The sequence below is a fragment of the Gossypium hirsutum genome, chromosome D10 (assembly GCF_007990345.1).
Source record: "Gossypium hirsutum isolate 1008001.06 chromosome D10, Gossypium_hirsutum_v2.1, whole genome shotgun sequence".
Classification (NCBI taxonomy): Eukaryota; Viridiplantae; Streptophyta; class Magnoliopsida; order Malvales; family Malvaceae; genus Gossypium; species Gossypium hirsutum.
In genome coordinates this window covers 7,846,017-7,861,675 of record NC_053446.1, presented here as the reverse complement: position 1 = coordinate 7,861,675, position 15,659 = coordinate 7,846,017, and the positions used below count along the sequence as shown (strand labels likewise).

General features: G+C 32.0%; 4 non-coding genes across 4 annotated transcripts; 1 reads left to right on the top strand and 3 right to left on the bottom strand.

Annotated features, from left to right (window-relative positions):
• Positions 1-3,459: 3,459 nt before the first annotated feature.
• Positions 3,460-3,619, top strand: LOC121222745 (U1 spliceosomal RNA). Its single transcript, XR_005920116.1, has one exon. It is a non-coding gene; the product is annotated as a U1 spliceosomal RNA (small nuclear RNA).
• Positions 3,620-8,644: 5,025 nt separating this feature from the next.
• LOC121222874 (U1 spliceosomal RNA) lies at positions 8,645-8,805 on the bottom strand. The gene has a single exon (XR_005920244.1). It is a non-coding gene; the product is annotated as a U1 spliceosomal RNA (small nuclear RNA).
• A 4,690-nt stretch (positions 8,806-13,495) lies between these two features.
• LOC121222976 (U4 spliceosomal RNA) lies at positions 13,496-13,646 on the bottom strand. The gene has a single exon (XR_005920342.1). It is a non-coding gene; the product is annotated as a U4 spliceosomal RNA (small nuclear RNA).
• Positions 13,647-15,039: 1,393 nt separating this feature from the next.
• LOC121222857 (U2 spliceosomal RNA) lies at positions 15,040-15,236 on the bottom strand. The gene has a single exon (XR_005920227.1). It is a non-coding gene; the product is annotated as a U2 spliceosomal RNA (small nuclear RNA).
• Positions 15,237-15,659: the final 423 nt, after the last annotated feature.

Below are 15,659 nucleotides of genomic sequence, written 5' to 3'. Positions count from 1 at the left end.
TTTTCTTAAAATTACATTTTGACCTCAAAAGTTTTGTGTCCTCTATAGTTTGGTCCTTCTAGGTATGTCAGACCACCCCAATCAGCATCCGGGCGTGCACTGGCACCTTCAGCTACTCCGACAGTCGGCCTAGGCTCATGATGCCCTCCATTGCCACCTAAAGACAAAGAAAAAGAAGACAAAATTATTAAGATAAAAAAGGAAAAAATAAGAGGGAGAGGGGTCAGATATCAATAAAAACAAAGCAAAAGCAAAAAATATATATAACAAACAGCTCCAAAAGCCGCACGCCACCGCCACCGCGACCATCACTCTTTCGTCGTCTGCACCGTCGCACCACCACCATCACCGAACCAAGCAACCAAGCCACGATAGAGAAAAAAAACAAAGAAAAAAAAGAGTAGTAAAGAACAACCAAAAAATAAAACAAAAAGGGAGGAAGAGCCACGACCACTGAGGATGAGCACGGACAGCGGCACCTTTCACTTTGGGACTGTCAAAATAGGAGAGAAAGGGAGAGAAGAAAAGAGAAAAAAGGGAAAGAATAAAAGAAGGGGGAGGGAAGAAGGGGATACTGGCGACCGAAGCACCGTAGGCCAAGGAGACTGCGGTGGCGGTGAAGGAGGCTAGGGTTTGAAAAAAAAAGAAAAGAAAAAGGAAGAAGAAAGAGAGAGAAAACAAAAGAAAGAAAGAAAAATAAAAAGAAAAAAGAAGAGCAAAAAATAAAAATATACAGTCGGGTCGACCCGACACAACCCATCCAACCTGGATCTGACCAGGATTCGACCCGATAGCAGCCAGCAGTACCCCTAGTAGGCCCAAATCCACCAGACCCAGCAGGCTTGTCCAGCAACAGCCCAAGTCCTTAACAGCATGCCAGCACCCAGCAAGCAGGCCAGACAGCCCAGCGTAGGCATCCCAACAACAAGCCTGTCAGCAGAAAAAAGAAAAAAAGAAAAGAAAAAAAAACAACAGCAGCCCAAATTCGGCAGGCTCAACTGCAGTAGCCCAACAGCACAGCCAGCCCACCCCAGCAGCCAGGCCTAGTAGCTCCGAGCAGGTTGGTTCAGCAGGTCCAATAGTAGAAAAAAAAAGAAAAAAGAAAAAGGGAAAAGAAAAAAAAGAAAAAGAAAAAAAGAGCTCAAGTAGTGTAGCTTGATTCGGTCAAAACCATAACTTTGGGATTTCAATAAACTCTCGATCTTTTTTATTTTATTTATTTAGTCTCTGTATTTAAATATTATCCCATTTTAATTAAATTAGCATTTTCATGGCATTTTTGAAATATTATTTTGTTTATTTCATTTTATAATTTTAAATTTAAATAATTTTAACAAATAAGGCAGCGAATCGATTTGACATTAAGCCGTTGATTTCATCGCTATGTTGGGTGAATATCATTGGCTCGTGTTAAATATGGGGCACCCTTCTAGAAAATCGAGAAATTCAAAAATCCTTGTGTTTTAATAAAATGTTTATTTTGTAAAATATCAAATTATATTTTAAAGGATATATAATAATATGTAACTTATCAATTTTTTTAACGGATCACGATTAAATATTAAATTGAACTCGTATTTTTAAAAATTAAGACAATGCGCGCTTAACGAGATACTAATTTTGGGCGTCACGAGGGTGCTAATACCTTCCTCGTGCGTAACCGACTCCTGAACCCTAATTTTCTCTGGATTTTGACGTAGACCTAAAAACAACTCTTTTTTAAAGAAATTTTAAAAGATTATTTTTCTTTTAAAAAAAAGAGAATTTAATAGGTGTCCGATCACACCTAGAAAAAATATCGGTGGCAACTCCTCTTTTTTTAAAAAAAATGAAGACTCTATTTTTAAATTTTCAATAATCACTTCGACTAGTGCCCGTGCCAAATTTTTAGGTCGCTGCAATATGGATGGAGTATGGTTGGGAACATATGGATGGAGTGAGCTTGGTTTCAATTCACTTTCATATGAGTTACACCATATTTTCCTGTTTTCATGACTTCAGACTCTTTTAAAGGTTGATTGTTTAGGGAATTTGGATCTTTCTTCTAAAAATATAACATTTTAGCCTCGATGAGATTTCTAACCTTGTATTTCAAAATAGAATGATTGTTTGCTAAGTTCCGATAATTTTCATAATGATAGCTACAATGCTTATTAATATTGTTAGATTTTATCGTACTCACAATGTGGGTGAATAAAAATATTTGATAATTAAAACATTACTATAAAAATATGAGTTAGTATTTTATACACTAGCAGTGTACTTTTTTTATTTTATAAGTAGCCTTAAAAAGTTGCCACGTATCTCTCTATTTTTAAGTTTTTTTTAATATTTTGCTATACCCCTATAGAACACTTGTCAACCTCTTAATCCTACTTGTGGAGTCTAAAAACTTCATTAGCAGTGTACTAAATATTTTCCCTAAAAATATATCCACAAATGATTATTTGTGAGCAGCAAGGAGTTTTTATATAAATTTGTTGGTCTTGTGTTCAATTCCTAAATAATGTTTTTCAGTTGTTTTATTTGGAGATTATAAAAAAGTATGAAAATACCCTGATAATAATATTAATTACCTTTAAAGTAGGGGTATTTTAGTACTTTCACAACTAAGTTAATTTCAAGTTGACTCGTGACACCAACTCAGTCAACCAATTTAGGGAAATTTACAAGGCTTCGATAAGGAGATGAGTCTGAAAAAAGTTAGAATAGAAATTCGGTGTACATTATAGGAATTGAGATGAGTTAATGCTCTGTCTTCCTATTATGTTGTTCTTACCATTTTCACTAGTATGCATTGCTCATCCGTTCTTTTCTTTGGATTGAGCACATCCATGTATAAATTAAACTATCGAGAAAAGGGCTAAATCATATCTAATGAATATAATTTTTTGTTTACTATGTAGACTCTACTTCAATAAAATTTGTTGTCTAGGGAATAAATCTTTTTCAATCAATTTATCCAAATAAGTACTTTTATTATTAATTAAGTGGGCTTTTGGTTTTTCTTTCTTCGGAATAGAGGTTGTACAATGGATTTATAAATATAGATATGATTTACACACTTAATAATCCTAAATCGACTTTGATTTAAAAAATGTATTTCAATCTTAAATTACTTAAGATGAAAATATCACTCGGAATTCAAGTGTATTATTCATGGCAACAATGGACATAATTTTATATTTATGGGTATTTTAAAGGATCGATATTTAATATTTAGAAGTATTTAACGCGTCACTATAAAATTAAGAACAATGTTAATAAAATAAAACAATATTATTATTGAAAGAAATCGAGATTGGGAAATGTTAATAATTAGTGTTTAAATGCATTGAAAGATAAAAATGTTCTAGATCTTTATGCCCCCAATGCAACCTGAATCCCACATTGCTAATATATAGTAAACAAAACATAAGGGGTGGTGTATAAGGAGAGAGGATAGGGCAACATTGAAACATACTTACCTGGACGGGGTCAATGAATGATCAGGAAGACTCATGGCCTAGAGCAGTGACCTCCATTGCACTTGGGAGGGGTGCTGCTTTAAGGTCTCCCAAGAGGGAGAGCCTACGTCAAAATTTGTGGCAGTGGGGGATTGCGTTCGCGCAGCCTCTACAATTTCAAGTTATGGAAAGTCATTGGTAATCAATTGTAGGATATAGTTCTTTTTTGCATATGGGTAAACAGCTTCAAAAGCTGTTATTATATGCTCTCCTTACAGAACACCCTTAGGTTTTGTTTGTGGTAGGGATGTAGGCTCAGGTTAAGGGCATAAGGGTTTAGGACATTTTTAACATTTAGTGCTTATACGCACATTGTTTTTCATTTTGTAAAGATGTACTTTTCAATATCAAATATTGATCTTTCAAAGTGCTTGTAAATATAAAAATTACGCCTATTATTTCCATGTTTAATACACTCTAATTTATGTGGTATTTTCATCCTATCTAATCAAATGGATTGATCTTATTTGAAAGATTGAAATCTTTTTAGTCATATCTATATCCGTCATCCAACGTCTATTTAGGAGGAAATGAAAGCCTATCTAATCTTATTTAGTACAAGTCATATGATTCATAATAGAAAGTACATAATTGAATAGATTGATTGATCAAGATTTATTCCATGAGCAACAAATTTTATTAAAGTAGAGATGGCATAATAAAAAATGGTATTCATATGACATGATCTGTCTATTTTCGCATTAACTATCTAATTTTGTGACAATCCAAAGAAAGTAAGAGTAGATAAACAAGATATACATAGTAAAATTGATAAGAATGACATAATAAGCGGATAAGGAATCAAATCATCTAAATTCCTATGATGTACATAGAGTTTCTACCGTATTTTCTTCAGAACCGCCTCTTAACGCCTATTCCATCAAAGCTAGTATAATTAATTAGCATTGTAGCCATCGTTACAGAAATTATAGAACTCAACCAAGAATTGTTGTAGTTTGAAATACAAGGTTAGGGATCTCGTCAAAGCTGAGATGTTATGTTTTAAAGAAGAAAACCCTATATTCCCTAACAAAACAAACGTGTAGAAAATTTGAAGCGATGAAGAGGAAAAGGGGTTGTGACTCTTATGAAAGTGAACTAAAACCAAGCTTTTGTAAAAACAGATTTCAACACAAATCCCAACTATCATCTAACTCAGAATGTGTTTTCTTACGTTTCATTGCCATAACCTTACTTAACCAGCTCACAACTTTCGTACTTCAGCCCATAAAACAAATATCGGTTTAACACTCCTTTTTCTTCTTATTTTTCAATTCAAAAATTTTATTTCTCTCTTATTAGATTTTGGCTTCCGCTCTATCTTTTCTATCATGTTGTACATTTTCTTCCTACTATTCAGCTAGCAATTTTAAACACTAAATTTATAGAAATTATATATTTCTTGAATAAATCGATTTTTTTTAAATAATCGAAAATTAAATTGCAACTGGTTGATTCAACTGGTTAATAAATTACCCTAAATTTATTTAAAATTATCTGTAGATATAATTCATAGTTCCTATGTATAATACGATTGAATTTAAATGGTATTTTCATCTTAAATAATTAAATAGACTGTTCTTATGTAATTCTTGAAAGATTTAATTGTTTTTTTAATCATATTCTGTTATATTATAGGTCGATAATGACAGCAAGAGTAATCACACAAAAATAAGAAAGAAAAATAAGAACACACAAAAATTTTTATTGGGAAAAATCATAGGCAAAGGAGAAGAAATTCACTATTGAAAAAATACAAGAGGTTTTCGACTATGCACAGTTTGTTAGGGTAAAAAGTATACCCCTATACGAATTTAACTTGTGCGGCAGGTCCGTACTGCAAGAGCTCCGCCCCCGAACCTTCGGTCAAAATTAGTGGTTCGACTCGAGGTTGTACCCACCCCAGATCCCCAATTTTGCCTCTATTTTATTTCTTTAACAACTGAATTATATATCGAATTTTTTAAATCGGATCAAACGGGATTCAGATCACACAACTCTAATATATTCAATTCAAGATTAGCAATTGTAAAACATTTAGTATAAATAACACACAGACAAGACTTGTGGTGACCAATGTGGAAAGAGTACGTCAGGGAATTGGGCATGATACGACTTGTGGTGTTTGTGGGCATGGTTTCAAAGATATACTTTATGTCATTATGGACGGTTCTGCAACAAGGAGTATTTGGGATCGGTTAATTCTAGTAGATCGGCAAACTTGATTTTATTCTAGTAATTTGCATGAATGGCTTATATCAAACTTGCAGAATCAACATGTCAAGTGCTTGGGAGATGTAGACTGGAATTACCTTTTTGGGATCATGATTTGGCCCATTTGGAAGAATCAAAATCTTTTTTATTTTTCAAGGCGTGTCTTGGAATATTAGTGATATTACCAGTGTCCTATACTTGGGCAAAACAGTATGTCTCTTTTAAAAGGGATTCCTTATCTGAGACACGAAGATCGGTTCTAACCTCATACTTGACAGGTAATTAGGTCTATTTAAACAGAAATGAAACAAGTTTTGCTGCAGTAGGAGGAATTGTTTTGATAACCTCATACTTGACAGGTAATTAGGTCTATTTAAACACTGATGGGCCAGTCAGAAATGAAACAAGTTTTGCTGCAGTAGGAGGAATTGTTTGTGATCAAGATGGGAGGTGGATTCTTGGCTTTAACAGTTATTTGAGGAACTGCTCTATTTTTTTATGCTGAATCATGGGGCATCTTAGATGGTTTGGTACTCTTAATCGATCGGGGTTATGATAATGTCTTGATTAAAAATGATAATCTTGAGGTGACTAAGGCCATTTAAGAGAATTCTTCCAAGAGTTCCAAATCTACTTTGATCAGAAGAATTCATCAAATTTGGGTGCAGATTGGGCACTGGAGTATATGCCACATCTCTAGAGAAGATAACCAGGATTAGGGGTGTGCAAATTTTGGGTAAAACCGAATTAATTCGGTTAACTGACCTAATTCGGTTAATCGTTCGGTTAACTGAATTAATTCGGTCGGGGTCGGTTAATAATTTTTTTGGAAGTTCGGTTAATGATTAATTCGGTTCGAAATCGGTCGGTTAACCGAACTTAATAAATAATATTATAATATTCAGTCTGGGGTCGGTCGGTTCGGTTGATTTTTTAGAAGTATAAATTAATCGGTCAGTTAATTCGGTTAATTTTTTTATATGTTTTATACTTGTTTTAACCAAAAATCAAAAAACCTATAAAATTCGATTGGTTTCAATTAACCGACCGAATTAATCGAAAAAGTTCAGTTCAGTTATTTTTTTTTTTGAAAAAATTTCAGTTTGATTAACGGTTAAGGGTTTAAAAGAGTCGGTTAATTCAATTAATGATAGTTCGGGTTGGTTAACTGGTCAGTTAACAGATTGAACACCCCTAATCAGGAGGTTGATAACCTGGTTAAATTGGTACAAGACAGACCAAATGGTTTAAGCTTGTTTGAGATCTCCCAAAAAATTTGCCCCTACAAAGTATTAACTTCTGATGTAATTAATTATTTATATTTATAATAATTTATTATGTTTAATTTTTTTTTTAAAAATCAAAATAAGGAGAAGGAATAAATAAGAACAAGACTGGTCAATCTGTCAGGCTATACAAACGTCCTTTCAATATTTTTGTAGAGGTCTTCAACATTTAAAAAAAAAATCAGGTCTCAAAAATTAAGTTGGACAAAAAAAAGACCTGTGGTTCAAAAAAACATACATTGCGTCAAGTTAATAATTATGTTAAATTATCTTTTATAGCATTATATATTATGATTTGAGTAAATTCATATAAGAATATTGATTATTAAGAATTTTATTAAATTATATATTTTAATTAAATATATTTAATAATAATTATGTTAAAATATGATTAAATTATTTATTACTGATATTAATAATCTTATTAAAATTTAATAACAATAACAATAATCATTAACCTAAACAAATTTATGCTAAGGGTATTCTAGTCATTTTAGTTTTTTCCCTTATGCTATTACACCTCCATTCCATTCAACCAAACACAAGAATACTATTACGCCTCTATTCCATTACATTCAACCAAACAATTGATTTGTTATTACGCCTCTATTCCATTACAGCGAACCAAACGTGCTGTTAGTTGCGGAGATGTGGTCACTGATAGTATGATATCCCTGGCAAGCTCTTTCTGTTTTCCTATAATTTTCGATACTAAAATAACCTTTTACCAACAACTTTTCATTGAACTTGCAAACCAACCGCAATGCCTTTTATTGACAAATTGTTCTAAAAATTTATTAGGTCACTTTTTATTTCTCGAAAAACTGGTCTATTTTTAAGAGATCCGGATTCCAAGTGAGAGAAATTTTTGCTTTTGGTTTCTTCTCTTCTCTGTATTGGCTTATTTCTGTTGCCACACTATTTGGCTTCCGCTCTAATCAGACCTCCGTAAGTAATAGTCTGCAATGATTAATTTGGTTAATTAGAAATTAACAAAAACCGAGTGAACCAAAGTTATCTGTAGTACAAGTTAAATTGATCGAAACTTTTGAATTAATCAAAAGCAGGAGAAGCATGTCGATTAGACCTGCAACTACGCAATGGTATTGGTAAGCCATTAAATAAAACAACAATTTGCAAAATGTAATGTGTGAAGGGATTAGATTCTGTTTGTATGGTTTTGCAAAGGCTTCAATCTTTACTTTAGGAATTTTTAAGAAAAAAAAAAGGTTTCAAAGCCCAATTGCAGTGGTATCGTTACTATGACATAATTTTCAAAAGGTAGATTTGTAAACATATTTATTTGTGAACATTCTGAATTGAATTATTATCTTAATTCTCTTTTCAGCTAAAAAAGAAATTATGTCTGTCTCCTCTTACCTGCCCGCCTGGAATTTTTGGGAGGCTACCTAGGTGTTCTTAAGTATGCTTGACAGTTGAAACCAACTGATATTTGCCTTTGACCCTACTGAAGCTGTAGAGGATCGTTTCCTGCTGGTATCAACTAAAGCATGGAATGGTCACAATGTTCACTCACACACTTTCTACACTCTTTTTCGAGATTTTGAAGCTGTTTATCCATATAGAACAAAGAATTATATCCTAAAATTTGATATCAATTACTTTCACTTGAAATTGATAGAGGCTGCGCGAACGCAAGCCCCCACTGCCACAAATTATGACGTAGGCTCTCCCTCTTGGGGAGACCTTAAAGCAGCACCCCTCCCAAGTGCAATGGAGGTCACTGCTCTAGGCCATGAGTCTTCCTGATCACTCATTGACCCCGTCCAGGTAAGTATGTTTTAATGTTGCTCTATCCTCTCTCCTTATACACCACCCTTTATGTTTTGTTTACCATACGCTAGCAATGTGGGATTCAGGTTGCATTGTGGGCATAAAGATTTAGAACATTTTTACCTTTCAATACTTCTAAACACTAATTATTAACATTTCCCAATCTTGATTTCTGTCAATAATAATAGTTTTTTTTTATCAACATTGTTCTTAATTTTATAGTGATATGTTAAATACTTCTCAATACCAAATATCGATCTTTTAAAATACCTATAAATATAAGAAGTATACTCATTGTTACCATGTATAATACACTTGAATTCAAGTGATATTTTCTTCGTCACTAATTTAAGATTGAAATCCCTGTTTCTAATCAAATTCGATTTAAGATTATTAAGTGATTTAAGATTAAAATACCTTTTTTAAATAAAATTTCATTTAAAATTATTAAGTGTATAAATCCATCATACAACCTCTATTTCAAGGAAAGAAACACCGAAAACCTATCTGATCCTACTTAATTCATAATAAAAGTACTTATTTAAACAAATTAATTGAAAAGGATTTTTTCCCTAAACAACAAATTTTATTGGAGTAGAGTTTACATAGTAAAAAATGGTATTCATTAGATATGATTTGGCCCTTTTCTCTTTGTTAGTTTAATGCTCAATCCAAGGAAAAGAGTGGATGAACAAAGCATTAACTTATCTCAATTCCTATAATCCACACCAAATTTCTATTTTAGCTTTTTCAAAATCACCTCCTTATGCTTATTCAACCAAAGCCTTGTAAATCTCCCTATCCAAGCTAACATCTATCCTAAAATACCCTTACCTTAAAAGGGTAATTAATATATTTTCATATTTTCATATAATTTGTTGATATATTTTTAGGGAAATATTTGGTATACTGCTAATGGCGTTTTTAGACTTCATAAGTAAGGTCAGGAGGTTGACAAGCGTCCTACAGGGGTATAATAAAATATTTAAAAAGGAGACATGTAGCAATTTTTTAAAGCTACTTGTGAAATAAAAAAAAGTATACTACAAGTATACCAAATACTAACCCATATTTTTATAGATATGTTTTAATTATCAAATATTTTTGTTCACCCACATTGTGGTGCGATAAAATCTAGTAATATTAATGAGAACTATAACTATCATTATTGTAACACCCTATACCCGACTCAGTTGCCGAGTTCAAATTGCAATGTGCCACATTCGTTGCTGAAGCAACTACGATCAATCATAATCAAAACATACCATTTAATGCTTAAATTCAACCAAAAACATATGTTCAATACAATATGCAATCATTTACGAGTCTTACACTAACTTTCTAAAGTTCAAATAGTAACTTGAGGTCAAAGGACCAAATTGTAAAAGTTTCAAAATATAGGATTGACGTCGTGACATTAACATTTGAACGTCGTGATGTCACTAAACAGTTTGTCACATCATGACGTTAGACCACTTAACATCACGATGCCGCTTATTGTGTTGGCCTCATCGAGACAACGAGGTCCCTCATCTTGTCGTGACATTATAGGTCTTTTCTCGTCGCGATGACATTCAAACGACATCGCAATATCACACACTGTTTTTGCAATTCCTAATGGGCATCAACCTACAATTTCTTTACAATCATTACCATACATGTTCAAGTCATCAATAGTCGATATCAATACCATTCAAGCAACTTCTCAAGTTCATTAGTACGTTAATAATTAAAATATCTATGCCATATTACTTATAAACTAGCCACCTAACACATTTCATTCAACTACATATAATCCACGTTTACCATTAGCAAAATACCAAAATGACTCTACTAGGTACATGTCATATAACTAACAAAAGAGGTTCACCAACATTGTTGAGTCCAGGATTTTTGGTTGGATGTTGAAGTCGATGCTTGGGATCTTGAATTGTACCTAGTCTACGCACGAAAAACAAAACCGTACATTGAGCGATAAAGCTCAATGGTATTTTTATAATTCAAATCAAAATAACACACTAAATAATCAATTGCGTACCAAAATTTCAATTCTGAATGAATTGTATAAATACCAACTTATAAAAAATAATTATGTCACTTTTCATTACCAAGTCAAATGATACATTCCAAACCTTACCGAATTGACTTTCTGGCTAGTTATTCATTTTGCGTAACCTTTTATATATCTCGACATTTAATGTCGTATAAAAGTGCTTGTAATCCAACTTAGTAGCATATAATCAATTCCAATCATCTTTCAACAAATTTGCAATGTATATACATATTATTATTCCCTTATTAACCTGACTCGGGCTCGAACAGATACATGGATCTAACCAACAACCAACTTAGCATCCAATACCTCATTGGAAAATCTAAAGTAAATAAATTGTATCCAGCGCTCATCGGTATAATCGAAGTAAAAGTTGTGTCCAACGCTCATCAACACGTAGTTGAAGCAACCCATACTTAATCTATCCTATGGGATGTCAGCTAAATCCAACTTTGCACGAATAATTAATAGGGTAACCAATTATCCAAATCATAATATAGCTCAATTTATAACTCATCATTTTCAATTCATCAACCAATTCATCAATTCATATATATATCATAACATGAGTCAAGCCAATTTCGTATTTTCATCAAGTGATATTATTTTTAATTTTATTCAATTTTACCTTTTATCTTGATAATCAACCAACATCGTATTAGTTCAGTTTGATTAATCATTTTTAACTCACCTCATTACCATAACATGCAAAACAAGGTAACCATGCAACAATTGAAATTAATCAAATCATAGAAATACAAATCGAACACTCGAGTTACTCGTCATCGGCTTTCATCTTTCCTCTCCCTATTGACGTTCCTGCATCGTATTTTGCTACGAATAATAACCTGACAATTCATAATATTAAATTCCAGCTCAAATCACAAATAATTACAAAGTCACATATATTTTACAATTATCCAATTTAGTCCCTAAAACCGAGACTAACCTAACTTTCAATTTAAAGCTCCAAATTGAAATCTAATTTCACTAATGCTTATCAGAGACCTCCTATTTCTTATTTCTACTGCCAATTTAATATTTTATATGGTTTAGTCCCTAATGTAAAAAGTTATAAATTAACTTTACAATTCAGTCCTTTTTTCACATCTAAACTTAAAATCTATCAATTTAACACCTAAAACTTCAAGAAATCAACAATGGCAACTTTCTAAAACTTTAATAGTTTTACAAATTGGTACATGGGTAAGCTAAATCAAGCTCCCATGACCTCAAAAACATAAAAATTACAAGAAAATGACTTGATTGTAACATCTAATTAGTGACCAAAACTTTGAAAACCCTTGGAACCTTTTGTTTTTCTCTTCATGGTTTGTAGGTGGAAGATGACAGAAAGTTTCTCTTTCATTCCACCAAATTGTCTTATTTATAATAGGATTAATTTGTAATTTAGTTTAATTACTTATGTTTTAACTAATTTAACCGTAATTAACTTAGGTTAGTGACTAAATAATCTTACCGTTCACTATTTTTCATTTAAATATGATTTAATTGCTATTTTGGATCTTTGGTTAATTACAATGTCAGTCCTCAAGTCATTTCTTAATTAAAAATCTATAGTGATTGGACTTTAGAATTTAGTCACTAAACCTTAATTAAACACAATTTCGACTAAATTACTTATCCAAAATTCAATTCACTTATATAATAACTTTGTAAGTATTTAATAATATTTATGGGATTGGTTTACGGAAATGGAGTCTCAAACCCGTCTTTTTTGACACAACTAGAAACCGGATCGTTACAATTATAAAAATTATTGAAACTCAACAAACAGTCGTTCTACTTTGGAAAACAAGGTTAGGAATCTCATCGTGGTTAAAATGTTATGTTTTCAGAAGAAAGACCCAAGTTCCCTAAACAAACAACCTATAGAAGAGTATGAAGCCATGAAAAGAGGGAAAAATGGTGCAACTCATATGAAAGTGAATTGAAACCAAGCTTACTCCATCCATATAATCCGAGCCATACTCCATCCATACGATTGAATTTAGAATGTGTATTCTTACACTTCATTCCAGTAACCTTATTCAACCAGTTTATCACAACCTCTCATAGTTGCTTAACACCTCATCAAGTTCTCACAATAAATCAAGCTTACAACTTTCTTATCATTGGTCAAGAGGTTTGTTAGCCATGTAATACTTATTATTCTTCTTTTCCAATTCTCAATTTTTATTGCTCTTTCATTACTTTTAGTTTCTGCTTTTTCTATTCTATTTTACATTTTCTTTTTATTATCTCTGGTAGTAATTACTATGTTAACTCAGTTAGAAATTTTAAACACCGAATTTATTAAAGTTATATATTTCAATAGATCGAATTTAAGTGCTATTTTCATCTAACTTAGAAGGTGTATTCCTACACTCCATTTTCATAACCTTGCTCAACAAGTTTATCACAATCTCTCATTATTATGTCCAACACTTCATCAAATGAATAAATTTGATTATTTGAATTGCTATTGTCTGTATTTTTAAACACTAATCTCTTACAAATAAAATAAATATTAAAATGCTAAATCCTTCAAATATTTTGAACACCTTAATTTCATAAACAAATTGTTCCATCTTAATTTTAAGGGGAAAAAGAAGAGCAAAGTAATTAACTAGAAATTGTAGGGTTTTACCCAGAAGGGAACCCTTCCAGAAATTCTCAAAGGCCAGGGCAGAACCCAGGCCTAAGAGGGGGTTTGGAAATAGTTTTCAACCAGCAATAGACGCGCCTCGGTTAAAACCTCACTAGCTGCGTCATTGCCCCAAGCGCAAAGATGGCTTGACCAGACCTTTTTAGCTTCATTTTATAGCAGGTGCAAGATTTGTCTGAGTTATTGTCCAGCACATGTGGGATATAATAGCCTAATTTTGTATATTTTGTTGTATCCTTGTTTAGCTTCTAGTGTAGTTTTTTTTTTGTTTAACTTCACAAGAAAATTAAATGAATAAATGTGTAATTAAAACTTTTTACCTATATTAAATAATAATAATATAAAAATACGATACATATGATTTTTTTTTACTTGTCTTCTATTCAAGTCAGCCACTTTTAGTGGTTGAATTATTTTGAAGTTTCAATTTTTCTAAATAATTATAAGTTACAAAGTAAAATGCTAAAACATGATTTGAGTAAAAATTAAATTTAAAATATAAATATAATAATACTTTATCATCAATTAAAAATATATCGAATATGGAGGTCATTGCTGATGCAAATGAGTTGAGGTGGATTTTGAGCGCCATGTTTAGTACTTCAAATTGTAAAAGAAAATGTTTTAAGAAATTGAAATTTAAAGCCTGGCATTAAATTTTTTTTTACTACTTTTTTTGCTCGGCCATCAAAATGATTATATTAAAAATAAAACAACCACTGAAAACAGTGGGATTACAAAGATAAAACAACATAAAAAATAACCCAACCAAAAGGATACACCAAAATAAAACCAGAAAACACCAGTAAACCATATAAAACAAGCCACATAAAACAGCTCTAAAAGTCAACTAGAGAAAAATCACCACCAACCGAGCACGATCAAAACTCGGCATTAGCCATGCTGTTGGCGTTGCGGAACAACACCATAAAGACACCATGACACATTCACAAGAATGCCACCATAAAGACACTCGTTGCCTTCAAGTCTTCCTCTGAGATTAGTCAAGCATTTATCCAACTCCATTACCTCCGAGTTTAGAACCCTAAGTTCACTCAATTGATGAAGATCCTCCATCAGCTTCACAAAGACAACAGCCTTAGTGTACAAGTTCCAAACTCCATCTCGATTACGTGGTATTTAATTGAAGAACACGGCACCATGTGTGTGAAGCCATGTAAATGTTATATACAAATAGTAAGCATTGTTTCTATTATCGTAAAACAGTGAAATTTTAAAATCAAATAGCTTCTAGGTTCAATTTAAATGATTAGAACGTAGAACTGAAAAGCCAATTAAATGATTGAACGGCAATTCTATGCGCCAACTACAAATTGAAACAACAATTCTTCAATGAACTTCAGAAATTAAATTAGATACCATCCATTAGGTTTGGACTAAAACTCAAGTACATTAACCCTTAAAATAGTGTCTTTAAACAGATTTACACCTCAATTATTAATACAATCCGAACAAGAAGCTACCGTCTATTGGTTCAAAAGGTTAAAACTACAATCGGAGGGGTGTGCCAGAACGATGCAGCAGTGCAAAACAAAGACGACACTCGAGAACCCCAATAGCAAGCTATTGTTAATGAGCTCTCCCCCTAAAAATATTGATTTAATATCATGCGGATCAATGATCCACGTATCAGATATTAAACTGATAAGAACAGATACTACACTTGATCTTAGCCAAAAGGCCGAGAAAGGTATGAGCTTAAACTCATCTTGATATTTCTTTTATAATGCGTCTCTGCCTTACCCTTGGCTTAAAATTTTGCCCAAACTCTCATATATCTACAAAAGGCTAACCCAAGATCATTTTAGGTCCGCCCATATTATTTTTAATTTTTTTTAAAAAATATTTATTTTATATTATTTTAATATTTAATAATTTTATACATTTTTATTTATTGAATTTTTTTATATAGTCATCTTAACACTATTTTAATGTTTACATTAGAGTAGTATTATATGTTTAGTATAAGTTTATCTTTTTTAATGTGTTTTAAATTATATAATATATAAAAACAATATAATATAAAGTATTATAAACTTAAAAATGGGTCAGGCTAAGAGCGGAAGCCAAAATCTAATAAGAGAGAAATAAAATTTTTGAATTGAAAACTAAGAAGA